This window comes from Cetorhinus maximus, chromosome 5, assembly GCF_964194155.1.
Source record: "Cetorhinus maximus chromosome 5, sCetMax3.hap1.1, whole genome shotgun sequence".
Taxonomy (NCBI): Eukaryota; Metazoa; Chordata; class Chondrichthyes; order Lamniformes; family Cetorhinidae; genus Cetorhinus; species Cetorhinus maximus.
In genome coordinates this window covers 73,614,556-73,637,884 of record NC_135883.1, presented here as the reverse complement: position 1 = coordinate 73,637,884, position 23,329 = coordinate 73,614,556, and the positions used below count along the sequence as shown (strand labels likewise).

The window sequence follows — 23,329 nt, the reverse complement described above, 5'->3', positions numbered from 1 at the left end:
CCCGGCACAACCCCACTCTATCATTACTATCCAATGAGGGGATCAACCCTAGTTCAATAAAAGGTGCAGGAGGGCATGCTAGGAGCAGCACCAGGCATACCTGAAAATGATGTGTCAACCTGGTGAATCTACAGCTCAAGACTACATGCATGTCAAACAGCATAAGCAGCAAGCTATAGACAGAGCTAAGCAATTCCACAACCAGCAGATCTAAGATAAAAGCAAAATACTGCAGATGCTGGAAATCTGAAGTAAAAACAGAAAATGCTGGAAAAACTCAGCAGGTCTGACAGCATCTGTGGAGAGAGAAACAGAGTTAACATTCGAGTCCTTATGACTCTTCTTCAGACTAAAGAGTCATACAGACTTGAAATGTTAACTCTGTTTCTCTGTCCACAGGTGCTGTCAGACCTGCTGAGTTTTTCCAGCATTTTTTGTTTTTATTTGGATCAGATCTAAGCTCTGCAGTCCTGTTGCATCCAGTTGTGAATGGTGATGGGAAATTAAACAACTCACTGAAGGAGGAGGCTCCGCAAATATCCCCATCCTCAATGATGGGGGAGCCCAGTACATCAGTGCAAAAGATAAGGCTGAAGCATTTGCTACAATCTTCAGCTAGAAGTGCAGAATGGATGATCCATCTCGGCCTCCTCCAGAGGTCCCCAGCATCAGAGATGCCAGTCTTCAGCCAATTCAATTCACTCCATGTGATATCAAGAAATGGCTGAAGGCACTGGATACTGCAAACGCTATGGGCCCTGACAATATTCCAGCAATACTACTGAAGACTTGTGCTCCAGAACATGTTGCTCCCCTAGCCAAGCTGTTCCAGTACAGTTACAACACTGGCATCTACCCGGCAATGTAGAAAATTGCCCAGGTATGTCCTGTACACAAAAAGCACGACAAATCCAACCCGGCCAATTGCCTACTCCCGATCATCAGGAAAGTGATGGAAGTGGTCATCAATAGTGCTATCAAGCGGCACTTGCTTAGCAATAACCGGCTCACTGACGCTCAGTTTGGGTTCCGCCAGGGCCACTCAGCTCCTGACCTCATTACAGCCTTGGTTAAACCATGGACAAAGAGCTGAACTCCACAGGTGTGGTGAGGCTGACTGTCCTTGACGTCAAGGCAGTGTTTGACCAAGTGTGGTATCAAGAAGCCCTAGTAAAAACTGGAGTCAATGGGAATCGGGGGAAAACTCTCTACTGGTTGGAGTTACGCCTAGCACAAAGGGAGATGGTTGCAGTTGTTGGAGGTCAATCATCTCAGTTCCAGGACATCACTGCAGGAGTTCCTCAGGGTAGTATCCTAAGCCCAACCATCTTCAGCTGCTTCATTAATTACCTTCCTTCCATCATAAGGTCAAGAGTGGGGATGTTCGCTGATGATTGCACAATGTTCAGCAAAATTTACGACATCTCAGATACTTAAACAGTCCATGTCCAAATACAGCAAGACCTGGACAATATCCAGGCTTGAGCTGACAAGTGGCAAGTAACACTCGCGCCACACAATTGCCAGGCAATGACCATCTCCAACAAAAGATAATCTAACCATCACCCTGTGACGTTCAATGGCATTACCATCACTGAATCCCTCACTATCAACATTCTAGGGGTTACCATTGATCAGAAACTGAACTGGACTAGCCATATAAATACTGTGGCTACAAGGGCATGTTAGAGGCTAGGAATCCTGCAGCGAGTAACTCATCTCCTGATTTCCCAAAGCCAGTCCACCATCTCAAGGCACAAGCCAGGACGGTGATGATAACGTATTATCATGGATAGAAGATTGGCTGGCTGGCAGAAAGCAGAGAGAATGCAAAAATGGGTCTTTTTCTGATTGGCAGGATGTGACGAGGTCATCCCACAGGGGTCTGTACTGAGGCCTCAACTTTTTAAGATTTACATTGATGACTTAGATGAGGGGAGTGAAGACATGGTAGCTAAATTTGCAGATGACACAAAGATAGGTAGGAAAGTATGTTGTGAAGAGGACACAAGGGGGTTGCAGATGGACATAGATAGGTTGAGTGAGTGGGCAAAGATCTGGCAAATGGAGTTTAATGTGGAAAAATGTGAAATTATTCACTTTGGCAGGAAGAACAAAAAAGCAGAGCATTATTAAATGGAGAACGGCTGCATAATTCTGAAGTGCAGAGGGATCTAGGTGTTCTAGTACATGAGTCACAAAAAGTTAGTATGCAGGTACAGCAAATAATTAAGAAGGCAAATGGAATGTTATCCTTTATTATGAGAGGGATTGAATATAAAAGTAAGGATGTTATGTTTCAGTTACACAGGGCATTGGTGAGACCGCACCTCAAATACTGAATGCAGCTTTGGTCTCCTTATTTAAGGAAGGATGTAAATGCATTGGAGGTGGTTCAAAAGAAGTTTACTAGATTGATACCTGGAATGAGCGGGTTGTCTTATGAAGAAAGGTTGGACAAGCTGGGCTTGTTTCCACTGGAGTTTAGAAGGGTGAGCGGTGATTTGATTGAAGCATACAAGATCCTGAACGACCTTGACAAGGTAGAAAGATGTCAAAAGGATGTTTCATCTTATGGGTGAGTCCAGAACTAGGGGTCACTGTTTTAAAATTAGGGGTCGCCCTTTTAGGACAGAAATGAGGAGAAATATTTTCTCTCAGGGGGTTGTGTGACTTTGGAATTCTCTGCCTCAGAAAGTGGTAGAGCCGGGGTCATTGAATATTTTTAAGGCAGAGGCAGATTGTTTCCCTTGTCCAACAAGAATCTAAGGTTATCGGGATTAGATGGGAATGTGGAAATCGAAACACAAGAAGATCCGCCATGATCGTATTGAATGGCGGGCCAGGCTTGAAGGGCCAAATGGTCTACTCCTGTTCCTATTTCTTATGTTCTCATGTTGTCTGGATGAGTGCAGCTCCAACAACACTCAAGAAGCTTTACACTATCCAGGGCAAAGCAGCCCGCTCAATTAGCGCCCCTTCCACAAACATTCACTCCCTCCGCCACTGATGAGCAGTGGCAGCTGAGTGTACCATCTACAAGATGCACTGCAGGAATTCACCAAGGCTTCTTAGACAGCATCTTCTAAACCCATGACCGCTACCATTGAGGACAAGGGCAGCAGATAGATGGGAACACCACCACCTGGAAGTTCCCCTCCAAGCCACTCACCATCCTGACTTGGAAATACATCACTGTTCCTTCACTGTCGCTGGGTCAAAATCCTGGAACTTCCACCCTAACAGTACTGTGGGTGTACCTACACTACACCGACTGCAGCGGTTCAAGAAGGCAGCTCACCACCAGCTTCTCAAGGGCAATTAGAGATGGGCAATAAATGCTGGCCCAGCTCGGCCTTTTGGCTAAGATCAAGTGTTGCAGGGGCGACACCATGGTCCTGCCAAGGCAAGGTCAGGATGGAAGGGCGATAACCAATCGCAATCCGAATCCATACCGTGGGTTACCTATCACCGTCCGAGTCACGGTGAACCACAGCGACGAAGGAGGATCACCTATGGATCGGGGCTTCTTCACCAGGAGGATCCTGTTGAAGGCGTGCGGCTTCCAAGCTACGGAGATCTTCACCCTGCACGACTCCCGCAAAGGTGGTTATTTTGACGTGACGTTCAAGCGAGTGGCAGACTGCGTCCGGCTCCTGAGGGTGTTCGAGGAGAAGAGAGACCTGCCGGAGATGAAGATCCGGACGGCGGAGCCGCACTTTTCTCTGCCGTTGCAACGGGAACGTGAGGTGATGGTGCATGTGTACAACCCCTTCGTCCCTGTCGCCGACGTGGTCACCTTCCTCACCAGGTACTTCGATAAGGTGGGGAGCGGCACTGAGATTCGAGACGACTTGGGGATCTGGACAGGCAAACGCCTGTTTAAGGTCACGCTAAAGACCGATGGTAAGGGAGCCATTTTCCACCCTCCTTCCAGTTTCGCTATCGGGGGAAACCGGGGCTACCTGGTCTACGCTGGGCAACCCAAGCATTGTCGCTCATGCGGCAAGGCTGGTCATGTGGCGGCCAACTGCAGCGCCTCCCTCTGCAAGATCTGCAAACAGGAAGGGCACCAGACAAAAGACTGCAAACAGGCCAAGTGCTGCAACCTGTGTGGCGAGGCAAGTCACCTCTACAGGACCTGCCCCAAACGCTGCCGTACTTACGCACAGGCAGCCAAAGCCGACCAGGGGGAAGCAGAAGAAATGTTCCGTGTCACTCCAACCACCAAGGCCCCCAGGGAGCTCAACGGGACAAAGGAGGACACAGAGAGAGACAAGGTGGAGAAAGAGATTGAGGCAACAGAGAGCCAATCAACAGCACTACCCCCTGAACCTTCCAGTCCTCAGGACAGCGAATCAATGGAGGAGGAGGCAGCAGTGGAAAAGCAGCAGGGGGAGTGGCGGACGGTGAAGAACAAGAAAAGTAAGAGGGAGCGAAGAAGAAGCAAAGGCGTTTCCCAGAGAAGCGGCAAGAGGCGTCTCCCATCCGACACGGATGACAAGGGCAGCAGCTCTTCGGATGAGGAAGTGCCAGAGCGGCACCGACAGAAGAGGCGGCAAAGCTCCAGGGCGTTGGAGGACGAGACACCCGAGCTCCAGAAAATTGGAGACAACAAGGAGCCCAGCGCACCCCAACTTTGCCTGCAACCTGAGGAGGCCAGTGCACCACAGCCCCTGGAATCTGGGAGCAGTGAGGCAATCATCGCACCCCAGCTCCAGGAAGCCGGGAACAGCAACCCCCCAGAGGGGGTGAGTTTTGGAGAAGCTTCTCCAGCAAAGGTCATCTCAAAACCCGCTCTCTACGTGAACCTCCAGATGCCACTGGAGCAGAACACGGCCAAGGAGATCTACCTCAGCCCATCCAAAGTGAAGGAATTTGAGCTCACTACGGGTATGAAGGAGCAGACTAAAGGTCTGGGACTCTCAGAGACAGTGGGTTTGGTAGGAGAATAAATGCTTTAATATGGGTTTAAAGATTGTATCCATAAATGTGCGTAGCATTAAATCTACTACGCGATGTGTTGCGACCTTGGACTACCTAGCCAAGGTCAAAGCTGACCTGTTGTTTCTGCAGGAGTGTGCGATACCGCACCTCAGCTCCTACAGGCAATGGTCACGATGGTGGTCCCACGGGCCATCGATCTGGTCGGGCGGAAACGACTCTCGTTCCTCCGGCCTGGGTATTCTGCTGCGGGGAGGCAACTTCACCGTCTCCGAGGTCAAGGAGGTGGTGGGCGGGTGACTCCTCGTAGCAGACGTAATGTACAAGAACGCTCCACTCCGGTTAATTAACGTGTACGGCCCGGCACAAGGGGCTGAGCGGCTGGAGGTTTTTCAGCAGCTCCCACTGCTGCTGGCGACCTCCAGGCCGGTCATTCTGGGCGGGGACTTCAACTGCATCATCGATGCGGCTGGACGATCCGGCAGGGCCGGAAGCAGATTGGACGCTACGTCCAGATCCCTGATGGAAACAGTTAAGGATGCCAAGCTGCACGACGTCTTCAGCAACCCTGCAGACGGAGCGCAGCGTAGATACACCTGGTCGCGGCCAGACGGGTCCATTCGTTCCAGGATAGACTTCCTGTTTGTGTCCCGTGCATTCACAGTCAGATCCACCGACGTCAAGCCGGTGTTCTTCTCTGACCACTGCCTCCTACTGGCGGACTGCCACTTGGAGGAAGACCTGAGGGTGGGCAGGGGGGCATGGAAGCTAAATGTGCAACTGCTGACCCCAGAGAACATTGAGGAGCTCAAGAGGGATTACAAAGGTTGGAGAACCGTGAAACCCCTCTTTGAGTCCCTGACACACTGGTGGGAAGTGATCAAGGGAAGCATCAAGAGGTTTTTCATCCGCAAAGGCACCCAGAAAGCTAGAAAGGAACAGAGGGAAATGTCCCGACTCCAGGAAAAGATGCAGAATCTGCTCCGGCTGCAGTCGATGGGGGTCGATGTCAAGGAGGAGCTCCAAGAGGTGAAGGGCCAGCAAGCCTCGCACTTTGCCTCGGAGGCCTCCAAGATCATCTTCCGTTCCAGAGTCCGCTCCGTGGAGCAGGATGAGACGTGCTCACGTTTCTTCTTCCAAAAGGTACACAGAGAGCGCTCTGTGATCAGCAGCCTGAAGGAAGAAGACGGCTCAGTAAAGTCATCACGGTCCGACATTCTGAGGATCAGCAAATCCTTTTATGCCGGACTGTATGACGTGAAGCCCACGGACAGCACGGCCTCCCAGTCCTTCCTGTCCTCTATCACGGAGGTCTTAGACCACAGTACGCGGGAGAGCCTAGACAAACCGCTAACTCCTGACGAACTGACTAAGGCCCTCGAGTCCTTCGAGAAGAGTAAAACCCCCGGAAGCGACGGCCTGCCGGCGGAGTTGTATTCGGCTCTGTGGGACTTGATCGGCCCAGACCTGCTAGAAGTGTACGAGAGTATGCTCCTGGCCGGCAGCATGTCAGAATCCATGAGGAAAGGCATCATCACCCTCATCTACAAGCACAAGGGGGAAAGGGAGGAAATTAGAAATTGGCGACCCATTTCACTGTTGAATGTGGACTATAAGATTCTGTCCAAGGTCATCGCCAACCGGGTCAAATCCGCTCTGGAATTGGTGATTCACCCTGACCAGACCTGCTCTGTGCCAGGCAGGAAGATCTCTGACAGCCTGGCGCTGCTCAGGGATACGATTGCCTATGTACAGGACAGGGGTGTGGATACCTGCCTCATCAGCTTGGATCAGGAGAAGGCCTTTGACAGAATATCGCACACCTACATGGGGGATGTGCTCTCCAAAATGGGCTTTGGGGAGGGAATTCGAAATTGGATCCAACTGCTCTACACTAACATCAGTAGCGCAGTCTCAATCAATGGGTGGGAAACAGATAGCTTTCCGATTAAATCTGGAGTCAGGCAGGGCTGCCCTCTCTCGCCTGTCCTTTTTGTGTGCTGCATAGAACCCTTTGCCGAGTCCATCAGGAAGGATCCGGGCATAAGAGGAGTGACGATCCCAGGCAGTGGAGGCACTCAGGTAAAAGCCTCCCTGTACATGGACGACGTCGCCGTCTTCTGCTCGGATCCGCTGTCGGTGCGCAGACTGATGCACGTCTGCGACCAGTTCGAACTGGCCTCGGGAGCCAAGGTAAATCGTGGGAAGAGCGAGGCCATGTTCTTTGGGAACTGGGCTGACCGATCCTTTGTCCCCTTCACTGTCAGGGCTGACGGCCTGAAGGTGCTGGGGATATGGTTCGGAGGGACCGGGGCATGCGTTAGAAACTGGAAGGAGCGAGTGGCTATGGTGAAAAGGAAACTGGGCATGTGGGAGCGACGCTCCCTCTCCATTGCGGGTAAGAACCTGGTCATCAGGTGTGAGGTACTCTCGCTGTTGCTGTACGTGGCGCAGGTCTGGCCCATTCCACACTCCTGCGCGATGGCGATCACTCGAGCCATCTTCCGCTTTATCTGGAGGTCGAAAATGGATCGTGTCTGCAGGGACGCGATGTACAAGCCTCTAGATAAAGGGGGAAAAAACGTGCCCAACATCGCCCTCATACTGATGGCCACCTTTGTGTGTGGCTGCATCAAGCGGTGCGTAGACCCTCAGTACGCAAACACCAAGTGTCACTACGTGCTGAGGTTCTACCTGTCCCCGGTGTTGCGAAGGATGGGTCTGGCCACGCTGCCGCGGAACGCTCCAAGTAGTTGGACCGTGCCGTACCACCTGTCCCTGGTGGAAAAATTTATGCAGAAAAACACCTTTGACCACAAGTCCATCAGGCAGTGGTCAGCACGTAACGTCCTAGAGGCCCTGAGGGAAAAGGAGAGGGTGGACCCTGTGGGATGGTTCCCCGAGCAGACTGTCAAAGTCATTTGGCAGAATGCCTCATCGCCAGAACTTTCCATCAAGCACCAAGACGTAGCTTGGCTGGTGGTGAGAAAGGCCCTCCCCGTCAGATCCTTCCTACACGCCAGGAGTCTCACCCCCTCTGCACGTTGCCCTCGAGGTGGCTGTGGTGGGGAAGAGACCGTTGTTCACCTCCTTGTGGATTGTGCCTTTGCAAAGAAAGTCTGGAGAGAGATGCAGTGGTTGCTGTCGAGGTTCATCCCGAGCAGTTCTGTGACACAGGACTCTGTGCTCTACGGGCTGTTCCCAGGGACACACACCGAGACAAACATCGACTGCAGCTGGAGGATCATCAACTCGGTGAAAGAGGCGCTTTGGTCTGCCCGAAACTTGTTGGTCTTCCAGCACAAAGAGTTGTCCCCGACCGATTGTTGCGGACTGGCACAATCCAAAGTCCAGGACTACGTGCTGAGGGACGCACTAAAGCTTGGGGCAGCTGCCGCAAAGGCGCAATGGGGAAGGGTCGCTGTCTAAGACCTTTCTACCACAGCGCACCGAGAGACTGGGAACTGTTTAGAGCCCCTCGGGCTGTACAGATCAAAATGAAAGGCTGTAAATGATTGTAATATTGTTTGTACTGATGCACCTGGTGATACATTTTGTAAAAGTTTAACCTGGATTGTACCCTTGTAATGTTGTTTTTGAAATGGTTTTGAATGTGATTGAAGATTTTTATGAATAAAGTATATTTTTACAAAAAAAAAAATAAATGCTGGCCCAGCCAGTGAAGCCCGCTTCCCGTAAATTAATTTTAAAAGTTATGAAATTGCAGTACGGCAGCAGTGCTGCTAAAATGTGATAAGATTAAAATCTGACTAAAGTGAGTCAATTCTATAACATATCCACTCATTGCCACCACCTCACATTAAAGCCCTTGAAATGTCCCTAAGTTTTAGATTGCATCATTGTGAAATCAGCAGATTGACAGAGTTTCATTCATTATTGATGCTAGCTTCCTACTGCTTTCACTGAACTATTGCTTTCTTTTGCTGGCACCTCCCCTATATCATTAGTCACCTTCCCATAATTTTGACTTCACTGAACCATTGTTCTAACTGTAGTTCTTTAAGAAAGAAGTCTTCTAGTGGATTATTTACTTTGTTTGTCAAATGTTTTGTTTTGTGAACACCTTAGTTTACAATGTGCAAGAAGAACAAGGCTATTTGCCCTGCATTATGAACCATTCCACTCCGGGTTTGAATAACCAAGAATGTACAGCATTCCTGTAAATTTGCTCTCAGTTCATGAAATATTGTTGCTGCTGGTTAGCTAGAAAATGTTAAATCATTTGGTTGAGATCAGTACAGGTTTGGATTTGAATCAATTGCTTAGCCAGTTTAGGTAAAAGCAGTGCGCTTTTTTAGCCACATTTAGTACTCGGAAAACCTGAAAGATTGCATGGAAAGTCTGTGAAGGATAGGGTGACCAGATGTTCCGGTTTGGCTGGGATAGTCCGGTTTCTCACTAAGCATCCCAATGTTCCGGCAGTTTTCACCAGATTGCTCAAACGTCTGGGTTTTCAGCTCCATTGAGGCCCCTCCCCTTTAACCCGTCCCTCGTGTTCAATTTCACATGCATCAGATGCATATCCGGGAGAATCGAACATAACTTTTTTTGAAGAGTAGATTCCTAATCCATTAAAATTGTAAATTAGTAAAAGGACCGGGCTGATATCCGGTAATCGACCAATCAGCGGGCCCGTAACAAAAGTCTTTGGCTGGCGTGTCATGTGAGGGAGCTTCATTCAATCAGAGGCACAGGCAGTGGTTGATGCAATTGAGCTGTGGCAGTTTCAATCCCAGGGGGCCACTGCCAGTTGCAGACACATAGACAGACATCAGTTCAAACACACACACACCCCCCCCCCCCACCCACCACACACACACACGCCGGCACCATGCCATGCCCAGCCAGTGAAGAGACCACCACTCGAGGAAATCTTTAGTGCCTTCCAGCAACATGCTGGTGTCGGCAGGCAGCAACAGCATCCGGTGAATCAGTAAGCGAGAGCTGGCTCTGAGAGCAGGGTCCAGTTCAGGGCACAGAGGCTGAAGCAAAGGCCTGGGCAGGGCTGCAGCACCCTTCACTGAATCCCCTGCAACCCCTTTGCAACCCTCCCATCCCTTCACTTTAAAAGCTAATATTACTACCAATCTCAACATAACTGCATCCTAAAATTATAATACCTAAAATCAGCAAAAAGTAATGCAAGCAGAAACAATTATGCCAGCATGGTCACAAGCTTTTCATTCTTTTGATTATTACATGACTGTTCAGTGTTTATGCCAATTAAGATGTCATCACATCACCTCCTACCTTCAACTGCCCCTCCCCCAGACTCCTGCCATTGGTTGCCCAACATCGTGGAGCCTCACCTTCCCAAGGCTTTTCAATGTGTCCTGGTTTTGATTTTGAAAATCTGGTCAGCCTAGTGAAGGATTCACAATCAAGTGTCAGAACTGGAACTCTAAATTTGCTGAGATGAAAAATGATGCTCAAATCCAAGTTCAATTCAGATCCAGTGATTGGTAAATGCCTGGCATTTGTGATAAAAGTGTGAAACTACGTAATGCAAAACCTGCACTACTGTGGACCTGGCACATTTTGCTGGCCCTAATCCAATGCTGGTGCAAGCAGTTTATAACATTACCTGTATATCACTTCACACCAGAACATTAATTTCTCAAAGGACAACAAAAAGCAACCTCATACCAAGCATTTAATAACACATGGCAATATTGCTGCAATCCAGTAAATTATTCAGGAGTTCTTGTACTACAATGTAGTCTTCAGAGAATTCACTAGGCAGCCTTTCTGACTCTATGCAAAGCATTAGAGTGTAACAGAGTCTGCAAAGAGGATTACCTCTCTTTCTGCTGTGCAATAGCACCATTCACAGTATAATGAAAAGTGGTTGATGTATGCCTTACACTGACTGGGGAGGTGGCTGTGGGGGCATAGGTCGGCATGGTGGGTATGAGGGGTCATGGGGTGCCATGAGTTAGCATGAATGGGGCATGGGGGGTGTGTGGGGGATGAGGGGTGAGAGGGTGTGATGGTTGTTTTTGGTTTTACTGCTTTTATAACAACTGAGACAAAGTCCCAGAGCACCGATACAGGCCTTTTAAACAGCCTGCCTTGGCACCCAACAGCCCCTATGCTGCCTTTGGGGGCAGCGGGCCTGGCTCCAGTTGCCAACCCCCGTGCCCCACCCAACACCACACCACCAACACCCCCACCCCTCCTGGAATGAAAATCCAACAATTCAGGGCATTTTTTACTCAAGTCGGGTTTGTGGAGTCACTTGGGAGCAAAAATTCAGCCCATAGTGCTTACAGCACAGAAACTGGCCATTCTGTCCAACAGGTCTATGCTAGTGTTTTTGTTTTATGCAATGCAGTATGGGGAGCATGACATCATATTTGCAAGCTTGTAGACAAGTCATATAATAAAAGTCATACTTAAAATTAGAAGCTTTACTTATGATTGGTAATTTGTATTGCTTCTGCCTTCTTGCAAAAAACCCTGGAAAATATTTTTGGTAGCATAGCTGGTGGGCACAGCAACGTCATTTTTCCTAAGATGTACAACACATCTCCATAACAAAGAAGGATGTGGTTTAAAGGCTTTGGCAGAACATTTTGTGAATAAACTGTTGATTTTTTAAAAATTAGATTATTGCCATGTGTAAAACACAACAACAGCTTGTATTTTAAAATCAAGGCGTTGTTTAACTGGGATCCAATGTAGATCAGCAAGCTCAAGGATCAGTTTGGAAACAGGCAGTAGGGTTTTGGGTAACTCAAGTTTAGAATGATGAAACATGAAGGCCAGCCAGGTGTACACTGGAATCATCAAATCTAAAGGCAATAAAGGCATGGATGAACTCAGAGGAGAGAGAACATGATGAATTGAGATGAAAACTGAAATCACCAAAAATGAAAAGCTTCTCAGTACAGATCGGGCTGAGGGAGGAAAGCAGGGAAGATATCTCAGTGAGAAAATTTTTATAAAGGCAAAATACTGCGGACGCTGGAAATCTGAAACAAAAACAAAAAATGCTGGAGAAACTCAGCAGGTCTGACAGCATCTGTGGAGAGAAAGACAGAGTTAACGTTTCGAGTCTGCATGACTCTCCAGAGCAAATTTTTATACTTGGTGGGAGGTAGAGCAGAATGGCTTTAAATGAAAGGTCAGAAGGGTGGAGCAAAGGTCAGATGCTCAAAGGAGAAGAAAATACTATAGGAGTAGAGAGAGACAGACCAAGGTGAGAGTTGGTGATAAAAGCCACACCACCTCCACAACGGCCTGGTTGGGGCAATTTATGGAAGGTATAGCCTGGCAGGGAGGCTTCATTTCGGGGAAAGGTATCATCCCTTAGCAAGGTTTCCGTCAAGGTCTTGATGTCGATGCAATCATCCACAATAGCTCATGGGTGACAAAAGCCAAGTGATCTAAATTCAGACCGTGGAGGAACTGAAAGATTGCCTGATCTTGTTTTCAGTTTTTGATTGATTGACCAATGCTACTGATCCATCCAGAGTTTTGCAAACTGAGCTATCACCATCATTCCTTCTGTTTGATGATGTGGCTGAAAGCAGGAAGCTTCTGCGGCAAGCACTTCCTTGTTAACAGAAAGCTGTTGCAGTCATTTTCCACAGTCCTTTTTCTTTTTTTCCCCTGCCATAATTTTGAAGGTTCAAGAAAGCTATGGTTCCGTTAGGCTATTTCCAGTGCAGGAAACATTTGCAACAAAAACCTTCTGCACACTTTTACATAATTACCCAAACCTGTCACAATTCTTCCTCCATGAGTATGTAACTCCTTGCTAAAATTCTAGACAAGCTTTGGAACTATGTATTTTTTTTTAAAAAGTCTCTACCTCAAATAAAAAATGTTTCACAAATCTTTTTATTTTTGGAGGGTGAAGGGAAGCAAAAGACCCATGAATAATTTCCAACATAATGACTTCACTGGGAACTGATACAATCCTGCATTCCAACAAATGCCTAAACTCACAAAGTTTATCCTTACTTGTTAATTTAGGGTAAATTTAGTTCTCCCTTGGTCCCACTGGGGTGCGGCGCTCAAGGAGAGCGCAAGCAGGAGAATCAGCATTTGTCTTAGGTGCTCCCTTGGAGCGTTCTTCCCCACTGGGAGTATGAAATTGGTGAATTTAGCCTCATGAAGTTATGTCAGTAAATGAACAAGAAAGCATTTGCAAAACATTTTTGCATGAAAACCGTGACCTTTTTTTATACTTAAGATTACATTCTAGAAATACATCTAGTTTCATTTTACATACAGTGGGTGGAATTTTACGTTCCCCCTGCCACCCTGGGAGTGGGCTGGCAGGTGAGAGGGGGAGTGGCACAGGGGCGTAAATTCAGGTGCCGTGGTAGTTGCGCCATGCCAGCCACCTATTGCCTTCTGATGGTATTTTACCATCAGCAGGGGAGGCATTGGGTGGCCTGCCACCCTTGAGTCAATTGAGGGCCTTAAGTGACCAAGTAATGGCCACTGCAAACCCTGGTAGTCTTTTTGCAGGCTAAGGGGGGGGTCCCTCCAGTTCAGAAGGCAATGGGGGTGGGAGTCTCCCATTTAAGATGGAGATGAGAAGAAATTTCTTCTGTCAGTGAGTCATTAGTGTTTGGAATTCTCTTCCCAGTGAGCAGTGGAGGCTGGGTCAATGAATGTATTTAAGGCTGAGTTAGACAGATTTTTGATTGACCAGGGAGTCAAGGATTATTGGGGCAGGCAGGAAAGTAGAATTAAGGCCACAATCAGATTAGTTGTGATCTTTTTGAATGACGGAGCAGGCTCGAGGGGCCATATGGCCTACTCCTGCTGCTAGTTCTTATATTCTTAAAAGGGGAGAGTATGAGAAAGGGGAAGAGAACAAGCCAAGCTGCATCCTCCCTCCCCTCTGATGCGAAGGTCCTCCAAATACTGAGCCAGGACTTTGAAGAAATGGGGAAGCAGAAGTTCTAGGCCTAGTTTGGGAGTATGGCATATTTATTTTCCCTTTATACTTCACCTTGTTCTGTGTGATACTGACTGACACCAAAATATACAGCAAGTCTATGCAAGGACCACAAGAAAGTATAATAAAAACATGTAACATTTCTTCTCCTCTCTGTAGGTATGGCGAAAATGCTAAGGCAGGAGTCAGTGGTCAGCACATAGTGAATTATTACCTTCTAACTTACCTAATGAGCAGCACCATAGATACATCAACCCTGGGGATTTAGGAAGTAATTTTTGACACGAATGCTGTCATATCATGGCATCTTGGCCCTGGTAGTGGCCCAACACTAGCTGGATCTTTGGAGTTTGTGTCATCTTCTACATGCCACTTGCATGGTAGGCTGAGGGGGAAGGCCAGATTCATGCTTCATGCTATGGTCCTGTGAAATAGCAGCCCAGTGCACGTTGCTGTCTGATCACTACTGGACTGAGCCTTGGATCTGTATATCCACTAATTCATGCGCTGGCCAGTCCAATCAGATGCTGAAAGCCCAAAGAGACAGTGACATCCAACCTGATCTCAGTGTCGGCCAGTGTCAATGATGAACTATTTCACAGTCTACACAGTCCTTTAAACCATCGAATATGTACCTTCTGCTCCCTGAAGCATGATGCTGCAAACCTTCAGCCATTCAAGGCTTTTTAGAGGCTGCAATTAACAACTTTTATTCGTCCCAGTGGAGTACTCGGATGTTACATGGGAGTATCATTCACCAATGCCAATGGTTATATAAATAAGCTAGCACAGTGATTTATGCTGGAGAGGATCAAATTGGGCCCAGCCTTTCTTTTGTTAGCTATAACCTATAAGCAGAACAGAGATTAACACATAACTTTTTGAGAGCATAACATTGTGTTTTACATGTTGTGTGTTCTGAATGCTTAGGCAATGCCAAATGGACAGATCAATTTTGGAGTCCATGTTTAATGTCAGTTGTTGAAAATAAATTGGCATGAAAACTTAAAATGTTTGTTGCAAATCAATAAGAAAATACAAAATAGGAGCAGAAGTAGGCCATTCGGCCCCTCGAGCCTGCTCCACCATTCATTAAGATCATGGCTGATATGTTTGTGTTTTGAATCCCACATTCCCATCTACCTCCGATAACCTTTGATTCCCTTGCCTAACAAGAATCTATCTACCTCCGCCATTAAAATATTCAATCAACCAGCTTCCACTGCCTTCTGAGGCAGAGTGTTCCAAAGTTGCAGAACCCTCTGAGAGAAAAAAATTCTCCTCGTCTCTGAAAAGGACAACCCCTAATTGTAAAACAGTGCCTCCTAGTTCTGGACTCACCCACAAGAGGAAACATCCTTTCAACGTCCACCTTGTCAATACTGTTCTTGATCTTATATACTTCAATCAGTTCACCCCTTACTCTTCTAAACACCAGTGCCCAGCCTGTCCAACCTATTCCCATAAGACAATTCACTCATTCTAGGTATCAATCTAGTAAATCTCCTCTGAACCGCCTCCAATGCATTTATATCCTTCCTTAAATAAGGGGACCAAAACTGCACACAGTATTCGAGGTGTGGTCTCACTAATGCCCTGTATAACTGAAGCATAACATCCTTACTTCTATGTTCAATTCCTCTTGTAATAAAGGATAGCATTCCATTAGCTTCTTAATTACTTGTTGTACCTGCATACTAACTTTTTGTGACTCATGCGCTAGAACACCAAGATCCCTCTGCAGCTGTTTAAGTAATACTCTGCTTTTTTATTCTTCCTGCCAAAGTGAACAACTTCACATTTTCTGACATTATACCCCATCTGCCATATTTTTGCCCACTCATTCAATCTATCTATATCTGCCTGCAACCTCCTTATGTCCTCTTTACAACATACTTTCCTACCTACCTTTGTGTCATCTGAAAATTTAGCTATCATGCCTTCACACCCCTCATCTAAGTCATTGATATAAACAGCAAAAAGTTGAGGCCCCAGCAAAGACCCCTGTGGGACTCCACTCATCACATCCTGCTAATCAGAAAAAGACCCATTTATCATACTCTGTTTTCTGCCAGCAGGCAATCTTCTATTCATGCTCATACGTTACTCCCTACACCATGAGCTTTTATTTTCCACAATAACCTTTGATGTGGCACCTTATTAAATGCCTTCTTGAAATCAAAGCATGGCATGGGCAGAATTTTGCCCTTGGAGGGCGGGCTCGGCGAGGGCGGTTGGGAAACCGACTGCCACCTGCGATTGGGACCAGACAGTGATTTCACGCTGGCGGCCCAATTAAGGCCCGCTCAGCATGAATCACGAGTGGCAGCGCTGAGCGCTGCCTGTGTGGGGGGAGGACAAGGGCGAGCGGGCCAAGCGCGAACTTCGCGCATGCGCACGAAGGAGCGCTGCATAATCTCCTTGAGGCAAAAAGCTGCCTCAGGGAGATGAAGCATTTTGAAAAAAGAAAATGTAGAAAATAAAAATGTAATAAAACATGTCCCCTCATATGGCTCTGTCACATGAGCAGGGACATGTTATTAATTAAATATTAGAAACTTTTAAAAATTATTATTTGCTTTAGAAAACCTCATCCCGCCCTTGGGTGATGTTTCCAAAAAATGCAAAGGGCGCTTGGCTTTTTCGCCTGCCCGCCACCGTTAGGTTGGATGGGCAGTGAAAAGTTTAACTTAATTGATTATTAACAGGCATTTTAATTGTCAGCAGGCGCGCTGCTGACTTCGACGTGCACCCGCCGACTAAACTATCGCACGACTGCGCGTTGATTTTGGCAAGCTCGGCCGACGTCAACTCGCATCATTTCATGCTCGAGCAGGTCGGGTGCGTGCCTGCCCACTGACTGAAAATTTCTGCTCCCCTTGATCAACGGTGCATGTTACTCTTTCAAAAAACTCCAATATATTGGTTAAACGTGATTTCCCTTTCACAAAACCGTGCTGGCTCCTCCTGATTACCTTGAGTTTCTCTAAATGCCCAGCTGTAACCTCCTTAATGATCTATTTTAACACCTTCTCCACAACAGATGTCAAGCTAGCTGGCCTATAGTTTCCTGTTTTCTGCCTCTCTCCCTTCTTGAATAGAGGGGTTATATTTGCTACTTTCCAGTCTGATGGAACCTTTCCAGAGTCTAGGGAGTTTTGAAACATTAACACCAATGCATCTAATACCTCATTAGCCATCTCTTTTAAGGCCCTGGGGCGAAGTCCATCAGGACCTGGAGACTATTCAATTTAAAGGCAAAAGGGCGTTTTTTGTTTGTGGACCCATTTTAAGCTTTCTTACTTGTTGCTTACTCTTTCTGGTTGATCCTAGTTAAGATCTATATTATTCAAGTTCTGTCTCGTCCTATATTTAATGACAAATCGGCAATTGCTACAAAAACATTGTGAATGGCATTTGCCCTTTCACTGTAAAACACAAATGTCTGCAAGGTGGAATTATAATATTTATTTTGGGCTATTTAATGCAATAGCTCATTTTGTAACTGGTGACCTTTTAAGGTATATTTTGAAGTTAACTAATTACTTGAGCACATTGTGACTAAGTCTCTTTATGTGCTTGCTGTTTCAGAGGCACTGACAGCACTATCAGTACTCCAGGCCAATACATTAGTAAGACAAAAGGTTGCGCAACCAAAAGGACTCTAGATGCCTTGCTACCTAATTAATTACTAAAAACTCAGGCAACTGAATCAAAGCCTTTGCAATCTAGAAATTCATCAGTTAGTTCTTTTTTTGAACAAAGCAATGAAGTCCTTTAAACAAAGATGAATCAAAGCTCAAGGGGGGAGAAAAGTTCAAAGTTAAACACAGCAATTATAAGATGGAGAAGTTTTTAATCTTTTAGTGCATGATGGTCATATGCTCTTAAGAAGTGTTTCCAAGAGGGAGTGCCAGATGCTTTCACTTTAAAAAAAACACCTGTGATGTAATAGCACTTGCTTGGAAGCAGACGATGGAAAAAATCTGTTACTGACATGCGAATTAAAAAGATCAACTGTCAACAGCTGGAAAGCTGATCCTTTAAACACACTGGAAATTGTGACATTTTACGAGTATAGCACACTGCAGTTCTAATTCAGAGAGGAAAGCACCTTGCAAAACTTTGGAACTCCGCTTGCAATGTCCAACTTTTTTTTCAGTCTGCAAGATTGTTTGACACCAAAAAAACAGTTGTCGTGCTACATTGAAAGATCGGCCAAAAAGGAAAGTGAAATGCTGTTGCAAAGCAAGGAAAACAAGATGTAACTACGCCGATGACACCCAACATTAATATCATCGCCCAAAAGTCACAGCGACCAGCCAGAACTTTTTTTTAGTGCACCATTTGAAATTCTTACGAATGTAATTGCTGGAGCTGCCTAGTGTTCAAACAAAATGATAAACAAGCCAAGTTTCCATGGTATCTGCTTTATCACTGGAAAACCAGCAGTTTGGCCACCTGCAGCCATGGATGCCAAACCCATTCCAAATCGCTGCGACAGTTCAATGGTTGATTTGTGATGAGTGCATCAACAGCACCTGCCTGCACCCGCAGGAGAAAGGGAGAGCAGTATGCAGCCTCTCTACTCGGGGCAGAAAGAGGCCTTTCCCAGGCTCATTAACCTTACTTCTTGTGAGAATTGGGGCCTTTCCTGAGGTGTTACGGGAATAAACAAGCTCCCAGCTCCCACATACCCCCATCTCTCATTGAAAATGGTCATTACAAATAAAAAATGGGACAGATTCCAGGTGGAATTGAATCTTATCCCTTTTTTGGTCTCTTGACAAGAGATCTTCCCCAGTTCTGCCTAGGCCAGAGCAAGAATTTTGGGCTTGTAAATGTTGTAGTCCAAATCAAAATAGCCCTGATTTTAATTCCCCCCCTCATCACACTCTGCGAGAATGAAGCATGTGGGGAAGTGGGAAATAAAGTTATAGCAGCAGGCTAATCACCTTTATGGAAGATGCATGCCTGCTCTATTTTAACAGGTGTGTTTTGGAGCGCATATTGAAGGTCCAAGCTCCAGGTAGGCCAATTTAAGATTGCATACATGTTCAGCACTGGGTGGCAGCCTCACAAGCAAAACTTGGTAACATGCAGGAACTGGCAGAGAAGAGGACCAAGAAGGTAAGTAATTTTTTTTTATTCATTCATGTGGGCATCACTGGCTAGGCCAGCATATATTGCCCATCCCTAATTGCCCTTGAGAAGGTGGTGGTGAACCTTCTTGAGCCACTGCAGCCTATGTGGTGTAGGTGCACCCATAATGCTGTTAGGAAGGGAGTTCCAGGATTTTGACCCAGCGACAGTAAAGGAACAGCAATATATTTCCAAGTCAAGATGGTGAGAGACTTGGAGGGGAATTTGCTGGTCGTGGTGTTCCTATGCATCTGCTGCACTTATCCTTCTAGATGGTAGCGGTCTTGGGTTTGGAAGGTCTAAGGAGCCTTGGTGAGTTCCTTCAGTGCATCTTGTAGATGGTACACGCTGCTGCTACTGCGCGTCGGTGATGGAGGAAATGAATGTTTGCGGATGAGGTGCCAATCAAGCAGGCTGCTTTGTCCTGGACAGTGTCAAGCTTCTTGAGTGTTGTTGGAGCTGCACTTATCCAGGCAAGTGGGGAGTATTCCATCACACTCCTGACTTGTGCTTTGTAGATGGTGGACAGGCTTTTGGGGGGGTGGTCAGGAGGTAAGTTACTTGCCACAGGATTCCTAGTCTCTGACCTGCTCTTGCAGCCACAGTATTTATATGGCTAGTCCTGTTCAGTTTCTGGTCAATGGTTGATAGTGGGGGATTCAGTGATGGTAATGCCATTGAATGTCAAGGGGCAATGGTTAGATTCCCTCTTGTGGGAGATGGTCATTGCTTGGCACTTGTTGGCTCAAGGCTGCCATCTGTGATGCTGAGGACCTCCAGAAGAGGTATTTCTGGGTCAGGAGGAGTAGGAGTGCCCTTCCAGGTCTGCAAGGAAACATTGGACCTCTACTTTCCTGGGTGCCTTGCCTCCTTATCTAACCATTTTCGGGTAATAACCATCCCCCATACCCACCTCCCCACAAGTATTTACTTAACTGCCATAGATCATTCCCATATGTCATTGAAAGTGGCTTCCTTCCACCACAATTCCCATTCCCATTTGCTGGTTTCCCTGTCATTCCCACTGCATTCAGCTGGCAATTAGACCTGCACTGATGTAATGGAGCCCGGTGTTAAAATAAGCCAATTTCCTTGTTGATGAGTGCCACGCACCAACACTGAATTTTTGCACTGAGCGAAAATGATGCAGGAGAGCTGTGGGGAGGTAATGGGGAAGTTAGGAACTTGAAAATGCATGCTTGCACACAAATCTAGCGTAAACATTTTGCTCTGAGTATATTCTGTTACCTCTCTCATTTTTAAAAATATTCCATTTATCCGATAATTAATGGTTAAAATCAGGAATGATGAGAAGCGTAGTTGGCAGGATTCGAATCTACGCAGGGAGACGCCAATGGATTTCAAATCCAGCACCTTAAATCTGTCAGCCACGATTACAAGCTGCTCTCTCTTTTATTTTTACTCCCAATATTCAGAAGTGGTATATTTTGGCTAATTGGTGCAGGTTCCCACTTGGTTTGCAGACTGTCTAATGGAACTTTTGCATGTGATCAGCTGCTGAGTATCATTTAAATTGCCACAGCCACAATTTGCACAACTGCATTGCCTACTACACAAAGGAACCACAAAAGTCTTGGTTAAACATTCACTGCCAACTTATTTATGTTGCACTGGAGCCTATCCTGTCGCAAGGCAATCTTTGGTTTTGAAAGGCACTCTTCACAAACCAGGTAGAAGATAACTGATAGGCTGAAAGCTGTCTACAACATCAAATATAGAAGGTCACAGGCATGAGCTATCTTGTGCGATAAGACTACAACGCGTCTTTTTATGAAAAGTAGCTGCTTCAAGTATACATATCACAAAGTGCTTCCTCGTTACCTCAATTACTCTTTTTACCACATATCCAACGAGTTTATACAATGTCATATAAAAAGGGAAAAATTCAGCTAAGTGCTGCCTCAGGGAGATCGGCTCGGAATTAAAATTTGTAATACAAATGATAAAAAAATTTCCCTGACATGTCCCTTCATGTGACACTTACATTGAAACCTTTAATAAAAATTTACATACCCTCATGAAACCTCATCCCACCCGTGGATGAGGTTTCATGCTTTTTCTGAAGCCCGCCAGGGCTCCTGGCCTGCCTGCCAACCTTAAGGTTGGACGGGCAGGTCCATTAATTACCTTAAGTAGATTTTCAATGGTTTCAATAGGCTGTTGACAGGCCGGCGGGCCCACAGCTGGCTCGGCTGTGCCCCCGCCCACCTGAAAATGGGAATGATGCGGAGTGACGTCGGGAGTTCCACCCGACGTCATCCCGCGTCATTTCACATGTCAGTGAGCGGGCCCTGCCCCCGCTCACTGATTGGATGATCCTGCCCAAGGTCTTTGAATGCTTACCGTATATGGTCATAATGCAACACAACATAAATACAAACTGCAACTTATACTGAAATGTCAAATGGAGACCTCGAATAGAAAATCGTTCTAACATAGAGAATGGGTTGCAGAATGGTCTCACATCTTGTCATTGTACATTATCCTTAAATTTGCAACAGCTCAAGAGAACTTCCCTGCTTGCAGAACAACATAGAACATAATAAATTACAATCCCCTAATTCTCTTAGAGAATGCTACATGTGACAACATTGGCTATAAAGGGATCAAAGAAGTAGGGCATGGTAAAGCTGGCAATCTCCATTATGCTCAGGGATAGTGCCATTCCATTCTTGTTAATCTCTCAATCTCTTCTTTACTCATTCCCACACAGGATACATTCAACCATGGAAAACTTACATGCAGTCATTTGCATCACATGTCAGCACTTTTAGAGCCAACATTAAACGGTTTTCTTTTGTTTTTGTAGGGCGAGAAGAAAAATTCCAGTGGCCTGAAGCAAATCAACATTTGATTGTACCTTGCATCAATGACTGTCATAAAACTAGCAAACATATCTCAGAGTCTCCATGTAAAAGGAAATGATTATCTGAGCAGGAGAGACTACAGGACTCAGTTTCAAATTGCCCAGATTGGCTGGGCCTGTGGAGCTGTCCAATATCCACACCTGTCTAGTCATGCAGGAAGTTCTCTCTGCACTACAATCTACAGTGGAGCACGTGGCAATGCTGGAGATACCTGCACTGAAGTCCCTGATTATACAGGTCTTAAACCAATCACATTATCTCTTGTGAATGCTCTGACTATTGCTCTAGAGGTCTTGAGCTCCAGTATTGCTTTTCTCAACCAAATGAAGCCTGCTGGCATAAACACTCCACTGACAGGATTTCAGATTATGGTGAGAAGCTTAAAGCTATCAATTTACAGTTATATTCTTCAGTAAAATCTAATGTTAATTATTCCCCTGTCAAATCTGACTAGTTTCCCTGGTGAAGATATGGTTTTGGGTATTGCTGTCTTCTTTGTTCCTCATTTAAAATGTTTTTCTTGGGTTTAGTTTGACTTTTGCTTTTTTTTCCAATTGCATAATTTTACACACAATTCTTCTCTTAAAGGAATCCTCCCATGTTAAGCACTATTTGGATGCAGAAAGACAGTAAAGTGTTCTGATCCCAGGCTTTAATCAATAATGCTCCTTATGTTGACCATCAAGAGGTGTATGAGTAGACTAAATGATTCACAATCAGATTTTTTTTTCTTACCCTATACCCAGCCACTACTGCCCCCTGACAGCATGGCTGTGTTCAGCAATTTACTACTTAGAAGAGTAAGAGGCGGGTTGATTGAAACATAAGAGACCCTGAAGGGTCTTGACAGGGTGGATGTGGAGAGGATGTTTCCTCTTGTGGGAGAATCTAGAACTAGGGGTTGCTGTTTAAAAATAAGGGGTCGCTCATTTAAGATCGAGATGAGGAGAAATTCTTTCTCTCTGAGGGTCGTGAATATTTGGAACTCTCTTCCTCAAAAGGCGGTGGAAGTAGAGTCTTTGAACATTGTAAAACAGAGGTAGATAGACTCTTGATAAGTAAGGGAGTGAAAGGTTATCGGGTGTAGGCAGAAATGTGGAGTTGAGGTTACAATCTGATCAGGCATGATCCTATTGAATAGTGGAGCAGGCTCGAGGGGCTGAGTGGCCTACTCCTGTTCCTAGTTTGTATGCTTGTACCCGCGGAATCACATATGTGAAGTCAGCCCATCATTCAGTGACACTGCACCAATCTGGTGTACCAATGTGTTGCTATGATATGGCAATTCTCAATCAAAAACATATTTAGCCATTCAATTTTTGAAGCTCCACATTACATACAGACATCATGAGCCACAAAAAGAACAAAGTTTAACATTTTGCTAATCTGATGCAGAAGTACTAATTCAGTGCTCAGT

The 23,329-nt window shown here is 46.1% G+C and overlaps 1 protein-coding gene across 5 annotated transcripts in view; it reads right to left on the bottom strand.

The window, feature by feature from the left end:
* Window positions 1-23,329, bottom strand: part of runx2a (RUNX family transcription factor 2a) — a 159,810-nt gene that overhangs the window by 75,328 nt on the left and 61,153 nt on the right. The gene's annotated exons all lie outside the window — the stretch shown is intronic.